At 35.2% G+C, this 17,608-nt stretch overlaps 1 protein-coding gene, 1 long non-coding RNA gene and 1 pseudogene across 4 annotated transcripts in view; 2 read left to right on the plus strand and 1 right to left on the minus strand.

Moving 5' to 3' along the window:
* Positions 1–17,608, minus strand: part of LOC109084161 (NACHT, LRR and PYD domains-containing protein 12-like) — a 941,455-nt gene that overhangs the window by 349,301 nt on the left and 574,546 nt on the right.
* Positions 1–17,608, plus strand: part of LOC109078434 — a 376,314-nt gene that overhangs the window by 73,795 nt on the left and 284,911 nt on the right. The gene's annotated exons all lie outside the window — the stretch shown is intronic.
* LOC122141520 overlaps positions 1–17,608 on the plus strand; it is a 79,595-nt pseudogene that overhangs the window by 60,225 nt on the left and 1,762 nt on the right.

A 17,608-nucleotide genomic window follows, 5' to 3' on the forward strand; every position in this document is an offset into this window, starting at 1 on the left:
TAAAACAAGCAACAAACAGAACATTTAAACAAATAAACATCTGACTTATTCATCCTAACAAACAAGTGCTGCAAGTGCAAACATTTTTATATCAAACCATATTAACCTTAAAACAAGCAACAAACAGAACATTTAAACAGATAAATAACAATGTCATTATCCATATCCAAGATCCATATCCATACAGTAAGTCTTCGGTCACTTGACCCTCATCCCGTTTGAGATCATATGTGTTCTGTTTGAGTCTTTATCTATAAACATGGCTTTCCTTTTTCTGAAGGAAGCTCTGAAATTATTTCATCTCAGTGTACATATATAATTTAATATTATCAGCTGTGATTTAGTGTTTTAGTTCTGCTTCCACTGTTTGATGGATGATGTTGTTTGGTCTTTCTCTCTTATGTTTCCCTCTGATGTTCAGAAGAAATTGAGTTCTGGTTAAAGTTGTCTTGTAATCTTGGATGATGTGCCCAGTCCATCTCCATCAGCTTCTTATGATGATGCTATCCATACTTTCTTAATTGCACCGCATGAGTAGTTGTTGGTCAGAGATGTTTTGGATCAGAAGATCTACAGGATTCTGGAGGTTCATCATGTGGAAAGCTGATAGTTAGGTAAAGTGCTTGTGTCATTCTCTAACATTCAGAGCTGTAAAGTAAGGTGGAAAGGACACAGCTCTGATACAGGGTCATTCTAGTGTTGGACCTCACATATTGTTCAGTGTTATAAAGCTGTTGCTGGTCTTGCTAATGCATCTCTTGATGTCATTGTCTGTCCTCCATCATGTCTAATGATGAAGCCCAGGTCTACAAACTCCTCATTTCTACAGAGGTCTACTCCTGTACTTTAATTGGTGAGGGGTTTGAGGTATTCGGTGTTATCATCTCTGTTTTCTGCTTGTTGTTCTTCAAGTCTAGTTGTCTGAGTCCAGATGTTTTCTCTGGTGAGGGTGTAAGAACAACAGCTAATCATCAGTGAAGTCAAGATCTTCTCTGGATAATGCTCTACTTAAAGAGACAAACACTTCATGAGTCAACTGTCAGCTTTCCTCACAACAGAGGACTCAGACTCAGATGTTGACAAAATAACCTTATAATATTCATACACCAGACAATTGAGTACCTAGCGCAAAGTATGCATGCACAGTGTGTAGCGTGTCATTTAGGATTTAATTTGGATATAAATTAAATCCAAACAATGGCCATTTAGCTTTATTAATGAATCAAAATGAAAGTGTCTAATGGTCAACAAATGAACTACTGTAAGTAAGTTTGAATACTTCTATGATTACTGTTATTTGGGGAAATTATGAAAGGATTTGATTTCATATATAGTTGCTGTTTTCACCTCATTCATTGTGCTGATGTCTTCAGATCACCTGTAAACTGACACTTAAAACTCATTTCATGACTGTCAGCTGAGACATTAAGATAAAAAAAATCAAAGAAACCTGAAAAAAAAAAAAAAATCGAATCTGTTTTCAGCATAATAATAATAATAATAAATGTTTCTTGAGAAGCAAATCAGCATATTAGTATGATTTGGAGTAATAATGCAGAAAATACAGCTTTGATCATAGAAATAAATTACATTTTAATAAAAATATTTCACAATATTACCATAATAAACGTATTTCAAAAAAAAAAAAACAATCCCACTTAACAAAAACATACGTCTTTAAAAACATTTTAAAAACCTTTTGACTGGTAGTGTATTAAAACACAATTTCTAAAGTGCCTAAATGTCACAATTAGTAATGATCACTTTGGTACATTGAGAAGGCATAAATATAAAATATTAATGGTTGCACTTTATTTTACAGTACGTGTACTTACATGTACTTATAGTGTACTTACAGTGTATTTATCTAAGAAAGTTCTGGTAATACAAGGTAACTACATGGGGTAGGGGTAGGTTTAGGGGTAGGTTCAGGTTTAGTACCTAGTTATTACATAGTTATTGTAATTACTAAAATAAGTACATAGTATGTACATGAGGAACAGGACTGTAAAATAAAGTGCTACAAAAAAACTACACAAAAAAACAACAACAACAAAACGACAAAACAAAAAACAAAACAAAACAAAAAACAAAACAAAACAAAACAAAACAAAACAAAACAAAAAAACAGGACCAGGCCACCGTGATTTCAAACCATTTCATCTGGTTTCTATATATCGTGTATATATTATTTATCTCGTATAAGACGCATTTGTTTGAGTTGCGCTGCAGTAAAGCTCTTGATTGTCCGGTGATTATCTCTTCAGATAGCGAGCAGGACAAACAACTATGACTGGGACTGTCATAAACATAACATTATAATGAGGACACTATTATAATAAAACGCTGTGAATGTTTAGAGTTTAGTTGCCGTGTTTCTGCACGTTGTTGCGTGAAGAACGCTTCCACAAAAGGAGTTCATTCAGAGACACAAAGACAAGTTCTCAAGTCGTAATATTAATGTTATGAAACATTAAACTCGTTTTAGAAATATTATTCCATTTAATACATTAAAATTAATCAAATTTTATATTCACTTTCGTTCAATTGGGCATATATTCAGTCATAGTTGGCGACATGTGTTTTCAATATCATTAGGATATAAAAATATTAATGATAGTATGTATTTTTGAGATTAATATATTATAATTTGGAGATAAATATTTGTATGCATTTTTTACTACAAGTGAACTATTTACCATTTTCACAATCTATAAATTGTGATCTAAAATAATTTGTTGTGTGATTTCCTCTAGTGGACAACATTAGTATTACGGCCTTCATCTCTGTTAGCTCCCTGAGCAGCAGAAATTCATGAAACTTGACTTATTTACTCAGAATGTCTTGTCCATGTGTATGAATTTCTGAGAAATTATGGATTCAAACACTGAAACTGATCTCCCTTTATAACTTAAAACTGGTCATTTTTAATTGTTGCAGCTGAAATTGACATTTTGTCATCACTACATAATGTTTGTTTTCATCCTTCACTCTATAGGTCTGTGATACCATACTCTCACACACCATGGAACAGTTCTCCTTCACAAACACCTTGTTAGTGCCACTTTGCTTCAAGCAGACAGGTTTGAACAGTACACAGTGGTATTTCCTGAAGATGCACTGAGCAGGACTTTGAAGGTCTATCCAGTGCTCAGTGGGAGTAAGCTGAAGACAGAGCGTAGTCTCATCTATTGCAAGGAAGAGTTCAGAAGCTATCGTGGTGCTGTGGACCTTCTCCAGCTGTTTATGGAGGACAATCTTGAGGAAGTCTTTTCAGAGACTGTCACTCTCCTCAAGATTTACATTTACATTTTATGCATTTAGCAGACGCTTTTATCCAAAGCGACTTACAGTGCATTCAGGCTAACATTTTTTTTACCTAACATGTGTTCCCTGGGAATCAAACCCACAACATTTTGCGCTGCTAACGCAATGCTCTACCACTGAGCCACAGGAACACAGGATCCTCATCAGCACACCCATGACCACAGCAGAAGTGATCTGAGAGCTGCTTCTCAACCTTGAAAAGAATGAAGACTTCTCTGAGAAACAGCAGCACCCAGGAGAGGCTGAATGCATTGTTCATGCTGTCACTGGAGAAGAGGACTGGGACTGAGATGACTGATTTCAACCAGAAAGAAAACCAGGGAGAAATCTGCAAGCCAGAAAGAAAGGAGAGCAAAATATATTCAAATAGTGCTACTGGCCAGTGATTAGGCAACTTCATAGTGTGTGTGTGTGTGTGTGTGTGTGTGTGTATGTGTTGTGTGTGTGTTACCTGTGATGTGTGGTGCGTGTGTCATGTGTGTACTACTGTTGAACTGATTACCTTGATAACTTAACTACTACTGATAATACTACCCACAACTGATACTCAAAATTCAAACACTACTGATAATAAAACCCATTGAACTCAAATTCACTGCATTCTTTGGTACATTTATTGCATTCTTTAACAGTTCAATATTTTATCTAGCAGTAATGATACATAATCACCTGATAAATGGCTATTTACAGTCCTGCATTACTAACAGTTTAATTTTTCAGTTTGTTTGCGCAACCCCAGCATTTTTTTTTAGCACCAGCTGTCACTGATTCACACGTTATAGAAACAAAAATGATGGTGTATAAAATTTATTTTTATAATCATTTATAATATTCAGGAGAGTCAGTGTTACGTGTGTTATTGGAGTGCAGGAAATATGAGGAGGAAAGAAGGGAAATGATTCAAATGCTAAAGACAGACATTGTAAACATTAATGTTCAGAAGCTTTTAGAAGGAAGTACTTGTAATGTGGTCAAACATATCATGATTTACCTAAAAAATACAGGATTGATGGAAAGAATATAATTAATTTCTAAATGTCCTAGTTTGTCATATACTGCTCCACACTCCAGTCTCGTATGTGGCATTAATGCACCTTTAAAACTGGTTGTCAGCCACCAATCAAATCAAAAGAAGAAGAAGAAAAAGAAGAAGAAAACCCAAAAACAAGACAGGGGATCATAGTCCGGATTAATGACACTGCGACAATTGGTCATCATAATTTGGTTAAATCGACTTATATAAAAGAATATAGTCTTTTTGATTTTTTTTTTTATTATTATTAGTTTGTTTTATTTTAATTTCTAGTTTGTGATTTTTATGGTTTATTTTGTCCTACAAGCAAAATCCTGATGCATACTTTATTCCAGTTAGATTGCCACCCGCCAATAAACACCAAAGAAGAAAAAGAAGAGCTGATGATGTCAGCACTCGCGCGCGCTTCAGTGTGGCGGTTTTCTGAGGTGAATAGTTCATTATTTTCACGAAGTTGTAAAATACTCTTTTTACACCGTTTGTTTGAGCAACACTTTTACACAATCATATCTGCATCATTTTCATCAGGCTCGGTGCTGTGTGTGTCTGCTAACACTTATATTTAAAGAGTTTTATGATTTAAATCGATTTTCATCATCAATTGACAATTTTTCCCTCTTCACATAGAAAACTGTAAGATGTGGAAATACTCTGTTGTTTTGAATGCGCTAAATAACATTAGAAATGTATTCAGATTCATAAGGACAAATCACAATGTTTGATAAAGAAGGGTTTCTATCAGCAAACACTCAGAATAAAGTGAGATGATCTGCTGCTGATCCTGAATGTCTTGTTTAATGAGTGTTTATAGTCTGAGACTCATCAATATTATCAGCTGATGAAAATCCTCTTTATTTCATGATAAAAGATCCTGTTTTCACCTCATTCATTATACTGATGACTTCAGATCTGTTCATTGACACATTAAGATCATTTTATTGCTGTCAAGACCAGAAAACAACAGATCAGTTATTGTGACATTACAAGATGAAACTATCACAACAGCATTTATTCATTAGTCTGTGATAAACCATGTTTCATATAAAACACAAAACTAAAACACATCCAGTTAAACTCAATTCATTGGTGGTTTATTTGTACCTTGCAAATTTGTAAAATTATATTTCTATGTTTATTCTTTCACTTTTTACATTCTTACATTGTTTATATTTGGCATCTTTTAATTATATGTTTCTTATATATTTCTGTGCCTGTGTGTTAATGGGAGAGAAGATGAATAATAATAGATAATGGACTTATTTGTTATTATTATTTTTATTTCAGCTCACAAGTGCAAGCATCAGAGCATCAGGAAGAAGATAAATCTGCAGAGACAAAGTTTATTGAAGGACTGAGAGAACATGAGAGATCCAGAACCCTGCAGAATCAAACACACTGAAGAACAAACAGGTTGTGTTTATTCTTCATCCTTCAGTAATGAGGCTGAAAAATGTTTGTGTGGATTTTAATATATATATGTGTGTGTGTGTGTGTGTGTGTGTGTGTGTGTGTGTGTGTGTGTGTGTGTGTGTGTGTGTGTGTGTGTGTGTGTGTGTGTGTATGTGTGTGGATTTCATCAGTGGCGGGTAACATGTTCACTCCTGCTAGTCACTCTGGCGGGTTGAAGTTTATATACAGTAACAGAGCTCATAATTAATGCTTGTCCAGGACAAAAAGTGAAAGAAGAGAATTTTACTCTTGCCCAACCGGACAACTAATCTGATTAAAACATCTAATAAGGGAAGCACCTAAATTTTGGTGAGAATGATTCTGATTTTATTACATTCTGTGTAAACGGCGATTGATAATGGATCAGTAACAACAAGGTCGTGTCAGTTGAAGCTCACACAGCCTTCTGTGAGAGAATCTCATGGAGAAATCAAAACAAATGAACACAACTGCACACAGAAGAAACATAAAAATGTAACTTAGTTCTCATTTATAACATACAGTCTAGTTAAGCAACATGACACGACCGAGAGTGTGAAGTTTTTCCTGGAAACCACGAATGAAAATTTGACGTTTTAAAGCGTTAAAATGAGTAGTTCATATACATTTTAGTTCAATATTTGATATATTGTCAAAGTTGACTGTTTTTGCTCCATTTGGTTAATGAAAATGGTTCCAAACAAAGATCACAGTCGCGCTTCTCTGAGCAGCACACAGCAGTGTTTCGTTACTGAAGGATTCGTGTTTGTGAATTTTGAATCATTTGAGTCAATGATTCAGTGGTTCATTCATAAAGACATGCCCTGTGTCTCAATGTTCATACTATCCATCCTAAATAGTATGTGAGATTAGAATGTGTATAGAAATATAATGTAGGAACCAGTTAAATGTCCTTGTTAGTTTTTATCATATTTAGTCAACCTTATCCTATTTAGTTTTAGTCGACTAAAAGTCTCAACATTTTAGTCTAGTTTTAGTCAATGAAAACTTGACATTTTAGCAATAAGATTATTATTAATTAACCGCACAGCAGTATTAATTTTGGCAGCCATTTTTAATTTAGTCTTAGTTTTACTCAAATGTACATTTTAGTTATCATATTTAGTCATCCCTGTCCTGTTTTTGTTTAGTCAAGTTTAAGTCAATGAAATGTATGAGCATTTTAGTCAGGTTATAGTCAATGAAATCTTAGTCACATTTTCGTCATGCTGTATAATGGTTAAACTGATAATCGTAATGTTTGTTGTTATTTGAGAAATTTACTTTTGTGTTTCAGGTATTGCTCTTTCACCAGTAAACACAAAGCAATAGAATGTGGACTCATGCACACGTGGTTTATTTTATCTCATGTAGTGTGCTGATTTATTAGGCTTTTTATTATATAAAATAACACCAAAGACTTATGCACTCAGTCTGTATATAATATGAAAACTGGTGAAACAAAGAATAATATTATAAAAGTGAAATTCCTAATAGTGATTCCACTAATTCCAAATTGCAGTAGCCTATTTCTGTATTAAAACAGCAGCGGTTGAGTAAGTGCATTTATTCAGCTTCCACAATCACAAACAGTATATTCAAGATCTCATGATGCTTTCATTTAGATCGATAAACTCCAGCTTGTTTGTCAGTGTTTTCAGATCCTCAGCGGCGGTGCTTCTGTAATGAGGAGCGAGCTCGTGCACATGGTTGCCAGATTGCTTAAAATAAGCATAACACTGGGCAGAAAATGTGTCCTTGTAACAGCGAAGCTCTGATTCAGGGATATCTGGCAACCGCACTCATGAAAGCTCGTGTATTAGAGGCGTGTAGACAGAGCTGTAGTAACTGATTATATGTAATCTGGATTATGTTATCAGATTCAAAAATTAAAAACTTGTAATTAGATTAAATTCCACTTTAAAATACTTGTAATCCGACTGCAGTTACCTTTTTATGGACTACATGATTACATATTATTTACATGTAATTATTCATAATTTATTGATTCTCCCTAATCCCTATTTTCCATCTTTTAAATGTTCCTTTCTAAAATAGGCTACCGCTGATGTACACTCAGAAAGTCGTCCAGTTTTGTGGACATTCACACAGAGATCAGTCATTAGTCAGCAACAGCATTTGACGAATGATTTATAAAAATCATTTCAGGTTTAAGAAGTGTTTCAACATTGCATCAACTACTGATGAACACATTGATTTTTATTTGAATCATCACTCTGTAGCTTATTTAACCTTGTATTACTGTGCGTTTGTCTTTCAAACACATTAAAACGCACAAATTCATAAACTTTTGTCATCTGATCCTCTTTCACCAAATATATTTACTTGAAGTACCCTCTGATGTTGGTTATGTCCACATGACATGCAGGTAAACAAAGGAAATGTTAAACTTTTTTAGTAAGATTTATTTTATTTTATTTTGATTGGTTTTAAAATTATTTATTTTAATGTATCATTTTTATGATTTAATTAATTAGCTTTTTATTAAAGTCACAAACCCTAGTTTGGGAAACCTTGATGTAATGTAATGTTTAATGCACTTCATGTTAATAACAACAAATTGAATATATGTGTATATATATATATGTATATATATATTAGGCATGGGCCGGTATGAGTTTTTGATGGTATGATAACCTTAAGCAAACATTTCACGGTATCACGGTATTGTTGTTACAGCTCTGAAATGTGAAATCTGAAATTTTTATCATTTCATATCATTTAGTTATATAATAATAATCAAACACATAATTTGATTTAATAATAACCCAATTTGAAGCAAAAACAGAATGTTCTGACAAGCTTTGTGAAATTATACCACGTAAACTTTTCAGAAGACAGCCAGATCCCCTCAGAAATACATTCATATAAACACCCAAATCAATACTGAGGATTTTCTTCCAATAGTTTGTGCATCATGAACAGTGAGTGATCTGCCTGCTACAATACTTTTCTCTGTGCGTCCGTCTTCAGCGTCTCTGGCCTGTTTTAACGGGCGTTAACAGACTTCATATTTTCACATAAATTACATTTTGGAAAATAATTGCATTGCAACACAGTTTCTGCAAGTCCACAACAGAGCTTTGCAATAAGGCAAAAAACGGCCGGTTGCTGATCGCGTAAAGGCCAAAGTATTTTTCAGCCATCCGCGCACCGTCGGCATTACGTTATTTTCATCATCAAGAGGGCTCGCGGACAGCCACACACCCCGTGGTACTGCGCATGTGTCGAGCTCATCCGTCCGCGCTCATCTGCGGTTAAGTATACTTTTGAAAGCTGTGCGCGAGACTGAAAGGAACGCTGAATGTGAAGTGAACCCAGGCCTTAATCTCCGCCATCCTACACACGTGACTGACCGCTCGCTCGCACCAACAGGAGGAGTCAGTGTTACTCTCTACACTGCACTCAGTCTGAGGGATTCCTACTCTTGCAGTCTTTGAGGAGACATGGAAAACAGTGCATACCGCAGGAACGGTATAATGGAAAATATTAGTGGCTTTGATACCGTGAAATTTTCATATCGTGGTATACCGTGAAACCGGTAATCGGCCCATGCCACACATATATATATATATATATATATATATATATATATATATATATATATATATATATATATATATATATATATTATAATACTCTTTGTATTTTTGTTGTGTCAACATGGTAGAATATTATCCTATTTAAATCAAGTTAGGTCAAAAGTAATCTAAAAGTATTCTGATTAGATTACCTAAAATGTGTAATGTAATGGATTATGTTACTAACTATAATTTTTGTCATGTAATTTGGAATCAGTACCGGATTACAGTTTACATAGCTAGGCTATTTTAGTTCCCCTCACTCCACAACAATCCTTTCAATTAACAGTATTTAGAAAAGAACAAGAATTAAAAATATAAGAAGCTATAGCAATACAAACGACAAGCCAAAACAAATTAATTTAAGCCAAAACGAAACTGAAACCAACATTGGGTCTCTCATTCGACACAAAATCAAATGTTTCCGTATTTGCGATGTATTTGAATGCCAATTTTATATTTATTATGTACTTCACTCACGTTCAAATATCTACGTAAAACAAAATGTTTTGCATAACATCACAGTGGTACAGTGATAACACTTAATGGCACAGATTTTTACTACATATTTAAACTGCGCAGTGTTTTTTTTCATGTTTGACTGACTGTATTTTATTATGATAATGAAGAGACTGCATTGTCAAAGTAACTGTGTGCGTGCTGCACCAGCACAATCACTTGATTTTTTTTTTTTTTTTTTTTTTCCAGTGGAACTGTGGAAGCAACTTCTCATTTTAGTCAAAAAGATCATCGTAATTGTAAACGGTTTGCCTTTATTTGTGCACATTCACAATAAAAAACAAATCTTAAGATAAGCCTAAAGAAAAATAGGATGCCTCTTTCTGCCATCTGGTTTCCTTTTGCGCAGCACATACTAGGCTACTTGTTGCACAGTTTTTTGTTTATTTTCTTAATTTATTAAGTAAAAATGTATTTCTCGTATAGGCCTATTTATTCGTTTTATATATATATATATATATATAATATATATATATATGTATGTGTGTGTATATATATATATATATATATATATATATATATGTCTGTGTATATATATATGTATGTATATATATATATACAGTGTATATATATATATATATATATATATATCCTAGCTTTATTAAGTTTTTCTCTGCTCACAGAAGCGCTGCAGGTGTGTGATGTGATATGAAGACCATGTGAATCCTGTTGTTTGCTCCTTTTTGCGCATGTAAAATGAATTCCCGGGAAACAAATGTTAGTATTTTTAATGGGTCACAGACACTTATCCTTTCTAATTTAATTCAATTCTAATTTAAAACAATCTTGTCAGTTAATAGTTAATAATCTGTTAACAAGCGTCGGTTGTCGGTTGGGAAAAATAACCAAAATGAACATCTGTAACACACGCATTAGCATACAGGTGACAGTTGACCATGCAGAGCGTCGGGGAGAAGTTGGAGCGTAAGGGACTTATTAAAAGTTCCCAATGCTTCAGGAAAAGCTGCATTTTGAAAGAGTTTAGCTTTGATTACCACGACAAACAACAAGCCAATTGTTCATGTGCAGTGCTTGCCATCTCCTCATTAGACATGATTCTATACAGATTATGATCATAATAAAAGAGTTTTTGTTTGTTTTATTTCGTTAAGTAGTAAATTAAAGCTTTCTATAGATATATTTATGTCTGTGAGGCATGTTTTCGCTGAGTTTCGGTTCATTTTTGTGAATCACTCCTTTTCAAGACCAGACGGCAGAAAGCGCTTCATGTTTGTTTTCTTTATTTTATAAAAGCACAACGTTTTGTTGATATTGTGAGTGAGCAAAAATAAAAGTAGACCCCCTTTACAGTTACAAATGATGAATAACTCTTAAGTAATTTCATGCAAGTGATTGCGCTGGCGCCTCCATGTCCTGCAAAGCGCACATAGCTTCCACTCTCTGCACAAACTATTGGATATAGCGTACATTAATCTAAGTTAAAATAGCTGAAACAGTAGTAGGCTATAAGCTGTTTTGGGAGAAGGGGGGAAAAAAGGCGGGCTGGGGTCGGGCTTGTGCCGGTAATTCTGATAAGCTGTCAGACACGGGCCGGGCTCGGGCCTAAATTTGAGGCCCGTGCAGGGCTCTACACCAAACCAATTGTGGAGTTGATCAAACATTGAATAGTTCTCACTACAGAAACATGGGTTTGATTTTACTTTCATTTCAGATCTGATGGAGGAGAGTGAAGAGCAGAAACATCGTCACAGCAAAACCAGCGAAAACACTCGCTCACAGACCGAAAGAGTTTCTTTACTGAAAAGAAGAAACAAGAAAAGTTTCACCTGCACTCAGTGTGGAAAGAGTTTGACAACCAACTTTACCCTCAGTGTTCACATGAGGATCCACACTGGACCGTTCAACCGTTCACATTGTGATCAGTGCGAGAAGAGCTTCACAGATTTAGGAAGCCTGAAGAATCACGAGAACATCCACACCAGAGAGAAACTGCACCCATGTGATCAATGTGGAAAAACATTTGTTATGGCTTCACACCTGAAGAATCACCTGAAAGTTCATTCAAAAGAGAAACCACATTCATGTTCTTTATGTGGAAAGAACTTTTCAGAACTGGGGAATTTAAAACTTCATCAGAAGAGACACACTGGTGTGAGAGATCATATGTGCTTTGAGTGTGAGAAGACTTTTATTACAACTCAACATCTTAAAACTGCACCAGAGGATCCACACTGGAGAAAACCTTACAAGTGTTCACACTGCGACAAGAGATTCAGTCGGTCAGGAGACCTGAAAACACACGAGAGGATTCACACTGGAGAGAAACCGTACAAGTGTTCACACTGCGACAAGAGATTCAGTCGGTCAGGAGACCTGAAATCACACGAGAGGATCCACACTGGAGAGAAACCATACAAGTGTGATCATTGCGGGAAGAGTTTCACACACACACAACGGAAATTTTAAGAACACACTGTGAACATCCACACTGGAGAGAAGCTGCACCCATGTGATCTGTGTGAAAAAACATTTTTAAGAGCTTCACACCTGAAGAGTCACCTGAAAGTTCATTCGAAGTAGGAACCACATTCATATACTTTGTGTGGAGAGAGTTTCACACATAGTTTAAAAGTTCATCAGAAGAGACACACTGGTGTGAGAGATCATATGTTCTTTGAGTGTGAGAAGACTTTTATTACAGCTACACATTTAAAACACCAGAGGATCCACACTGTTTCACTCAAACATCTACTACACAAACATACAAAAAACATTTAGAGTAAGTAGATCATCTTCAGATCCAGCTCAAGTTAACAACTTTATTAATCCCACAAGTGACAATTAATGTAGTAGCATCATATAACAAACACAAGAGATCACATAGAAATACAAAAAACAAATAAGTAAAAACACAACCCAACATGCTTCATAAATAAATTAATCTAAAAAAAAAAACTTATTGTCTTTTCTAAGGTAAAACATTGTGACTATTCATAAGCCGTTTGATTGCTGCTATAAATGCTTAGAAAAAATATAAGTTTAAGTACATTCATTATTTGTAGTGCACCAGTCACTCAATAATTGTGATACGCTTTATGCTTTGTCGCTTTTATTATAACACAAAATCTCATCTTTCTAGTTCTGTCGATCTTATGAAATACATATTTTTTTTTATTTTTTATTATAGTATTGCGATGTTCTACATGAATGCAAGTAATATTCACAGTCATGTCTGGTATGATTTGAATTCTCTCAGGGCGACTGCTACAATGGTCTCAATCTTACGATTAATATAAAAAACGTAAATACAGATCCTAAGAGTTTAGAGATATTTTGCTCTCTGTAGAGGGTGTGTCAGGTCCCAGGGTCTTTAATGTGAGTTACCATCTGTCCCCAAAAATGTGTAAACAATCACGTGATCAATGCATCGATGTTTGCTTTAGTCTGAAGTACTTAAGGAAATGTTGTAAGAAGATCAGGGTCCTTCTGTATCCAGATGAGCTCGTAGTGTGCAGTGTGTTCATATACACTCCATACTCACTCTTAGATCTGTCTTTGAGAATGTGATGATTTGTATTGATTTGATATCTCTGAATTGGCATAATACATTTACCTGACTGATAATAAATTGTTACATTTGAATTGATTCTGACTTAACTAGAGTCAGTAATCTCAGAGTAATTATGTTAAGTCTATTACACTGGAAATCTACGCTCAGGTTAGTAAACAGACCCATTACTCGATGGGACACATGAGTGCTGGATGATTACTGACGTACAGCAGCGGTGTCCGAGTAAAGAGGTTAGGAGAATGTTTTGGGGACCTTCTAGCAGACCGTGTGCAGACTTTTATAAATACAGAGCTCCCTAAATGGAGATCAGTCTGGGGTTCAGGGGCATGCTCCCCGAGAAAATGTAGATTTTTCTGACCTACATGTGTGCATTTTAAAATGTTTTAAGTCCCATAAATTGGAAAAACAATACAGGTTTAAAACCAAGTCAGTGGGCGCATAAATGATTTGTCAAGATAACAGATTCTTAAACATGAGAATCAGATTAAATGTAGCAGTGATCCACACTACAAACTGGAAAAAGAGAAGATTTGTGTATTTTTGACAATACACAATAATAAATCCCAAACAGGAAATATTTCAAGGATTACTTCCATCACCATCTCTCTTTCTCTTCATCACAGTCTCTTTCTCTTTGACTGTCGTCTGTGCTGAAGAATGTAAATACTGAGTCAGCTGATATGAAGCTCAATGGTGGGTACGGTCCTGCCTTCTAGGAGAGTAAATAGAACATCCCCAGAACCTAACCTAATTTTGGGAACCAAAAATTGTTAGCTTGGAGGGACTCTTGCCTTGTCCAAATATCCACACTTGCGGTCTTTGCACTTGACCACCTGACGACTAATATGACGTATTTACTGTATATGCCCCAAGTGTTCAAGTGAGGATGCAGACCACACATGTGTGTCGAACTTCATTACCTGATGGGACACACTTATAGTGTTGTAAAAATGCAAGTGTTTACATAGCTTTATTTTTTCATTTTTAAATACTTTGCATTTTAAAATCAACTTCTAAATGTCTGTACAGTAGTCCCTATAACATGACATAATTTTAATTTGTGTTGCTTCTAATTAAGTGACAAAAAGCAGTTGCAAATATTGTACAAAATAAATATCACCACTACTCATCGTTGCATGTGATTTCAATTAAAAAAAAAATCTACCAAATTATATGTAATATTTAATTATTATATTGATATTTAAAGAGGTCATATGATGCGATTTCAATTTTTCTTTCTCTTTGGATTGTTACAAGCTCTTGGTGCATAAAGAAGATCTGTAAAAAAAAAAAAACTAAAAAATCAAAAAAATATAAATATTCTTTATCAAAGTTAAGACTAAATGCTCTCCTAAAACGGCTCGTTCTAACACCCCCCACCCCCCACATATCTACATCATAATGTGGGAAGATTTGCATAACACTGCCCAAATATTCACGCAAAGAAAGAAGGCGTTCCTTTTATTCTTGTTGTAGTATTGTTGCTGCTGCCGCCATGTCGTATAGACGCTGTGTGTTTGGTTGTGAAAGTGAAACTACTTTGTTTGGCCTTCCAAAAGAGGATGATATCCGCTTCGTCATGCCTGGAGCTGATCTCTGCTGGTCGCTGAGGAAATACAGCAACTTCGCACTGTGAATCACCGGATCGGCTTTCACCGTGGTCGAAGAAGAGTCCAGCCCGTGGTCATCACATGTGGTTGCTGCAAGACCAAGGTACGCTCCTTCGTAGAATCCGCCCGCCTCTGTTTACACTCTGCGGTGTGTGACGCTTTTTCATTGAGAAAGTGAAACTACTTTGTTTGGCCTTCCAAAAGAGGATGATATCCGCTTCGTCATGCCTGGAGCTGATCTCTGCTGGTCGCTGAGGAAATACAGCAGCTTCGCACTGTGAATCACCGGATCGGCTTTCACCGTGGACGAAGAGGAGTCCAGCCCGGAGTCTTCACATGTGGTTGACGCAAGCACAAGGTACGCTCCTTCGTAGAATCCGCTGGCCTCTGCTCACACTCTGCGGTGTGTGATGCATTTTCATTGAGAAAGCGAAACTACTTTGTTTGGCCATCCAAAAGAGGACACGACTAGAAATCATGTTTTTAATGGGTTTTAATGTTTATGTCTCATCGCTCCGGCCACACAGGGCATCACAATATGTTAAGGGGCGTAACATTTCCGTCACACACTTGAGGTATTCGGCCAATCACAACGCACTGGATAGCTGGCCAATCAGAGCACACCTCACTTTTCAGACCGATGAGCTTTGTAAAAATCGTCGTGTTTTAGGAGGCGGGGCATAGAGGAGAAACAATAATGTACAGTACATGTACCTGTAATTTGTGTTGATGCAAAATCCTTAAAATATAAGCATTACATTTAGTGCAAACAAGTATTAAAATTGCAATATGATTACTATTATAACTGCAATAAAATAATTTGTAACTAGTTGAAATTAAATACTTTACATTTCACAAATTAAATGCTGTTTTTTCTCTGTTAAAATATCTATGCACTGAAATTTCTTGGACTTTGTTAATGTGCTCATATTCAAATTAGTTTTCATGTGTTGTACTTTATTTAAGAATTTTGTTTTATTGGTATGTATTTATGCTTTTGGCTTGTTTAGATGTGTTGTTGTGTAGTGTGTGTGTGTGTGTGTGTGTGTGTGTGTGTGTGTGTGTGTGTGTGTGTGTGTGTGTGTGAACTACCCATATCATATCACTTTTCATATTTTGTGAATAAATACGATGAGTGACACTAAATTTGTGTGTATTATAAATTATTAAGCCTTCATATGTTAACACAGGCTTATAAAATGGAAAACAACCAGAGGTCTGCAACGCTACAAGAAATGTAAAAAAGGGGCTGGTAATAAGATGAATATTCATATTTAACACTGTAAAGAAAGCATTTTGATTGGAGCATGTAAATTACTAGTTTGGACGTGGTAAACACGTTTTTAAAACGTTGGAAGGAGATAAAACGTGATAAAAACGTTTCTACAACGTTGTGAAAAATAAAGAAAAAAGACATTTGTCGTATTTAATACGTAGCAAAATGCAACATGTTCTTAAAGAAATCTGTAACAAGACAGTTTTTGAAGCTGAGGTAGAAGAATGTATTTATTTTAAACTCAATTATGTATTGGTTTAATTTTCTATAGTATGTGTTCAATTATATTTATGTGGCTAAAACCACTATAAAAATGTTTGTCTAATCTGACATCGCAAGCTAAACAAAACTCTCCATGTCAGGAGGAGGAAACACTGTGGATGAAAAAAAAAAAAAAAAGATTTCGCCTCACGTCGCGGCGATGACGTCATCACCCGCGCGCTCACAACAACAGCCAGAGTCTCGTGAGGCGAGCAGTTCGCGGTACTTCACGTGTTTTATTGTAAAACACTCTTAACCGTTTATTTAAGCATCATTCAAAGAGGTAATTTGTGATTTGTTTTCTTTCTGCGTCTGCGGACTAAGACATTATCACAGCAGGCGACGAGCATGTGAGGGAAAATAATTTGTCAGTTTCTGGATATACTATATAATTGTATTATGTTTTAATAGAGCACTTTTTAGTCTTTCAACAAATACCCTAACGCAAATAATCAGTTTCTATCAGCAAACACTCAGAATAAAGTGAGATGATCTGCTGCTGATCCTCAATGTCTTGTTTAATGAGTGTTTATAGTCTGAGACTCATCAATATTATCAGCTGATGAAAATCCTCTTTATTTCATGATAATAGATCCTGTTTTCACCTCATTCATTATACTGATGACTTCAGATCTGTTCATTGACACATTAAGATCATTTTATTGCTGTCAAGACCAGAAAACAACACGATCAGTTATTGTGACATTACAAGATGAAACTATCACAACAGCATTTATTCATTAGTCTGTGATAAACCACGTTTCAGATAAAACACAAAACTAAAACACATTCAGTTAAATGAAATTCATTGGTGATTTATGTGTACCTTGCAAATTTGTAAAAAGTATTTGTGTGTTTATTCTTTCACTTTTTAAATTCTTAGATTGTTTATATTTGATATCTTTTAATTGTATGTGTTTTTCAGCTCACAAGTGCAAGCATCAGAGCATCATGATGAAGATAAATCTGCAGAGACAGAGTTTATTGAAGGACAGAGAGAACATGAAGATCCAGAACCCT

Source organism: Cyprinus carpio, chromosome B22 (assembly GCF_018340385.1).
Source record: "Cyprinus carpio isolate SPL01 chromosome B22, ASM1834038v1, whole genome shotgun sequence".
NCBI lineage: Eukaryota > Metazoa > Chordata > Actinopteri > Cypriniformes > Cyprinidae > Cyprinus > Cyprinus carpio.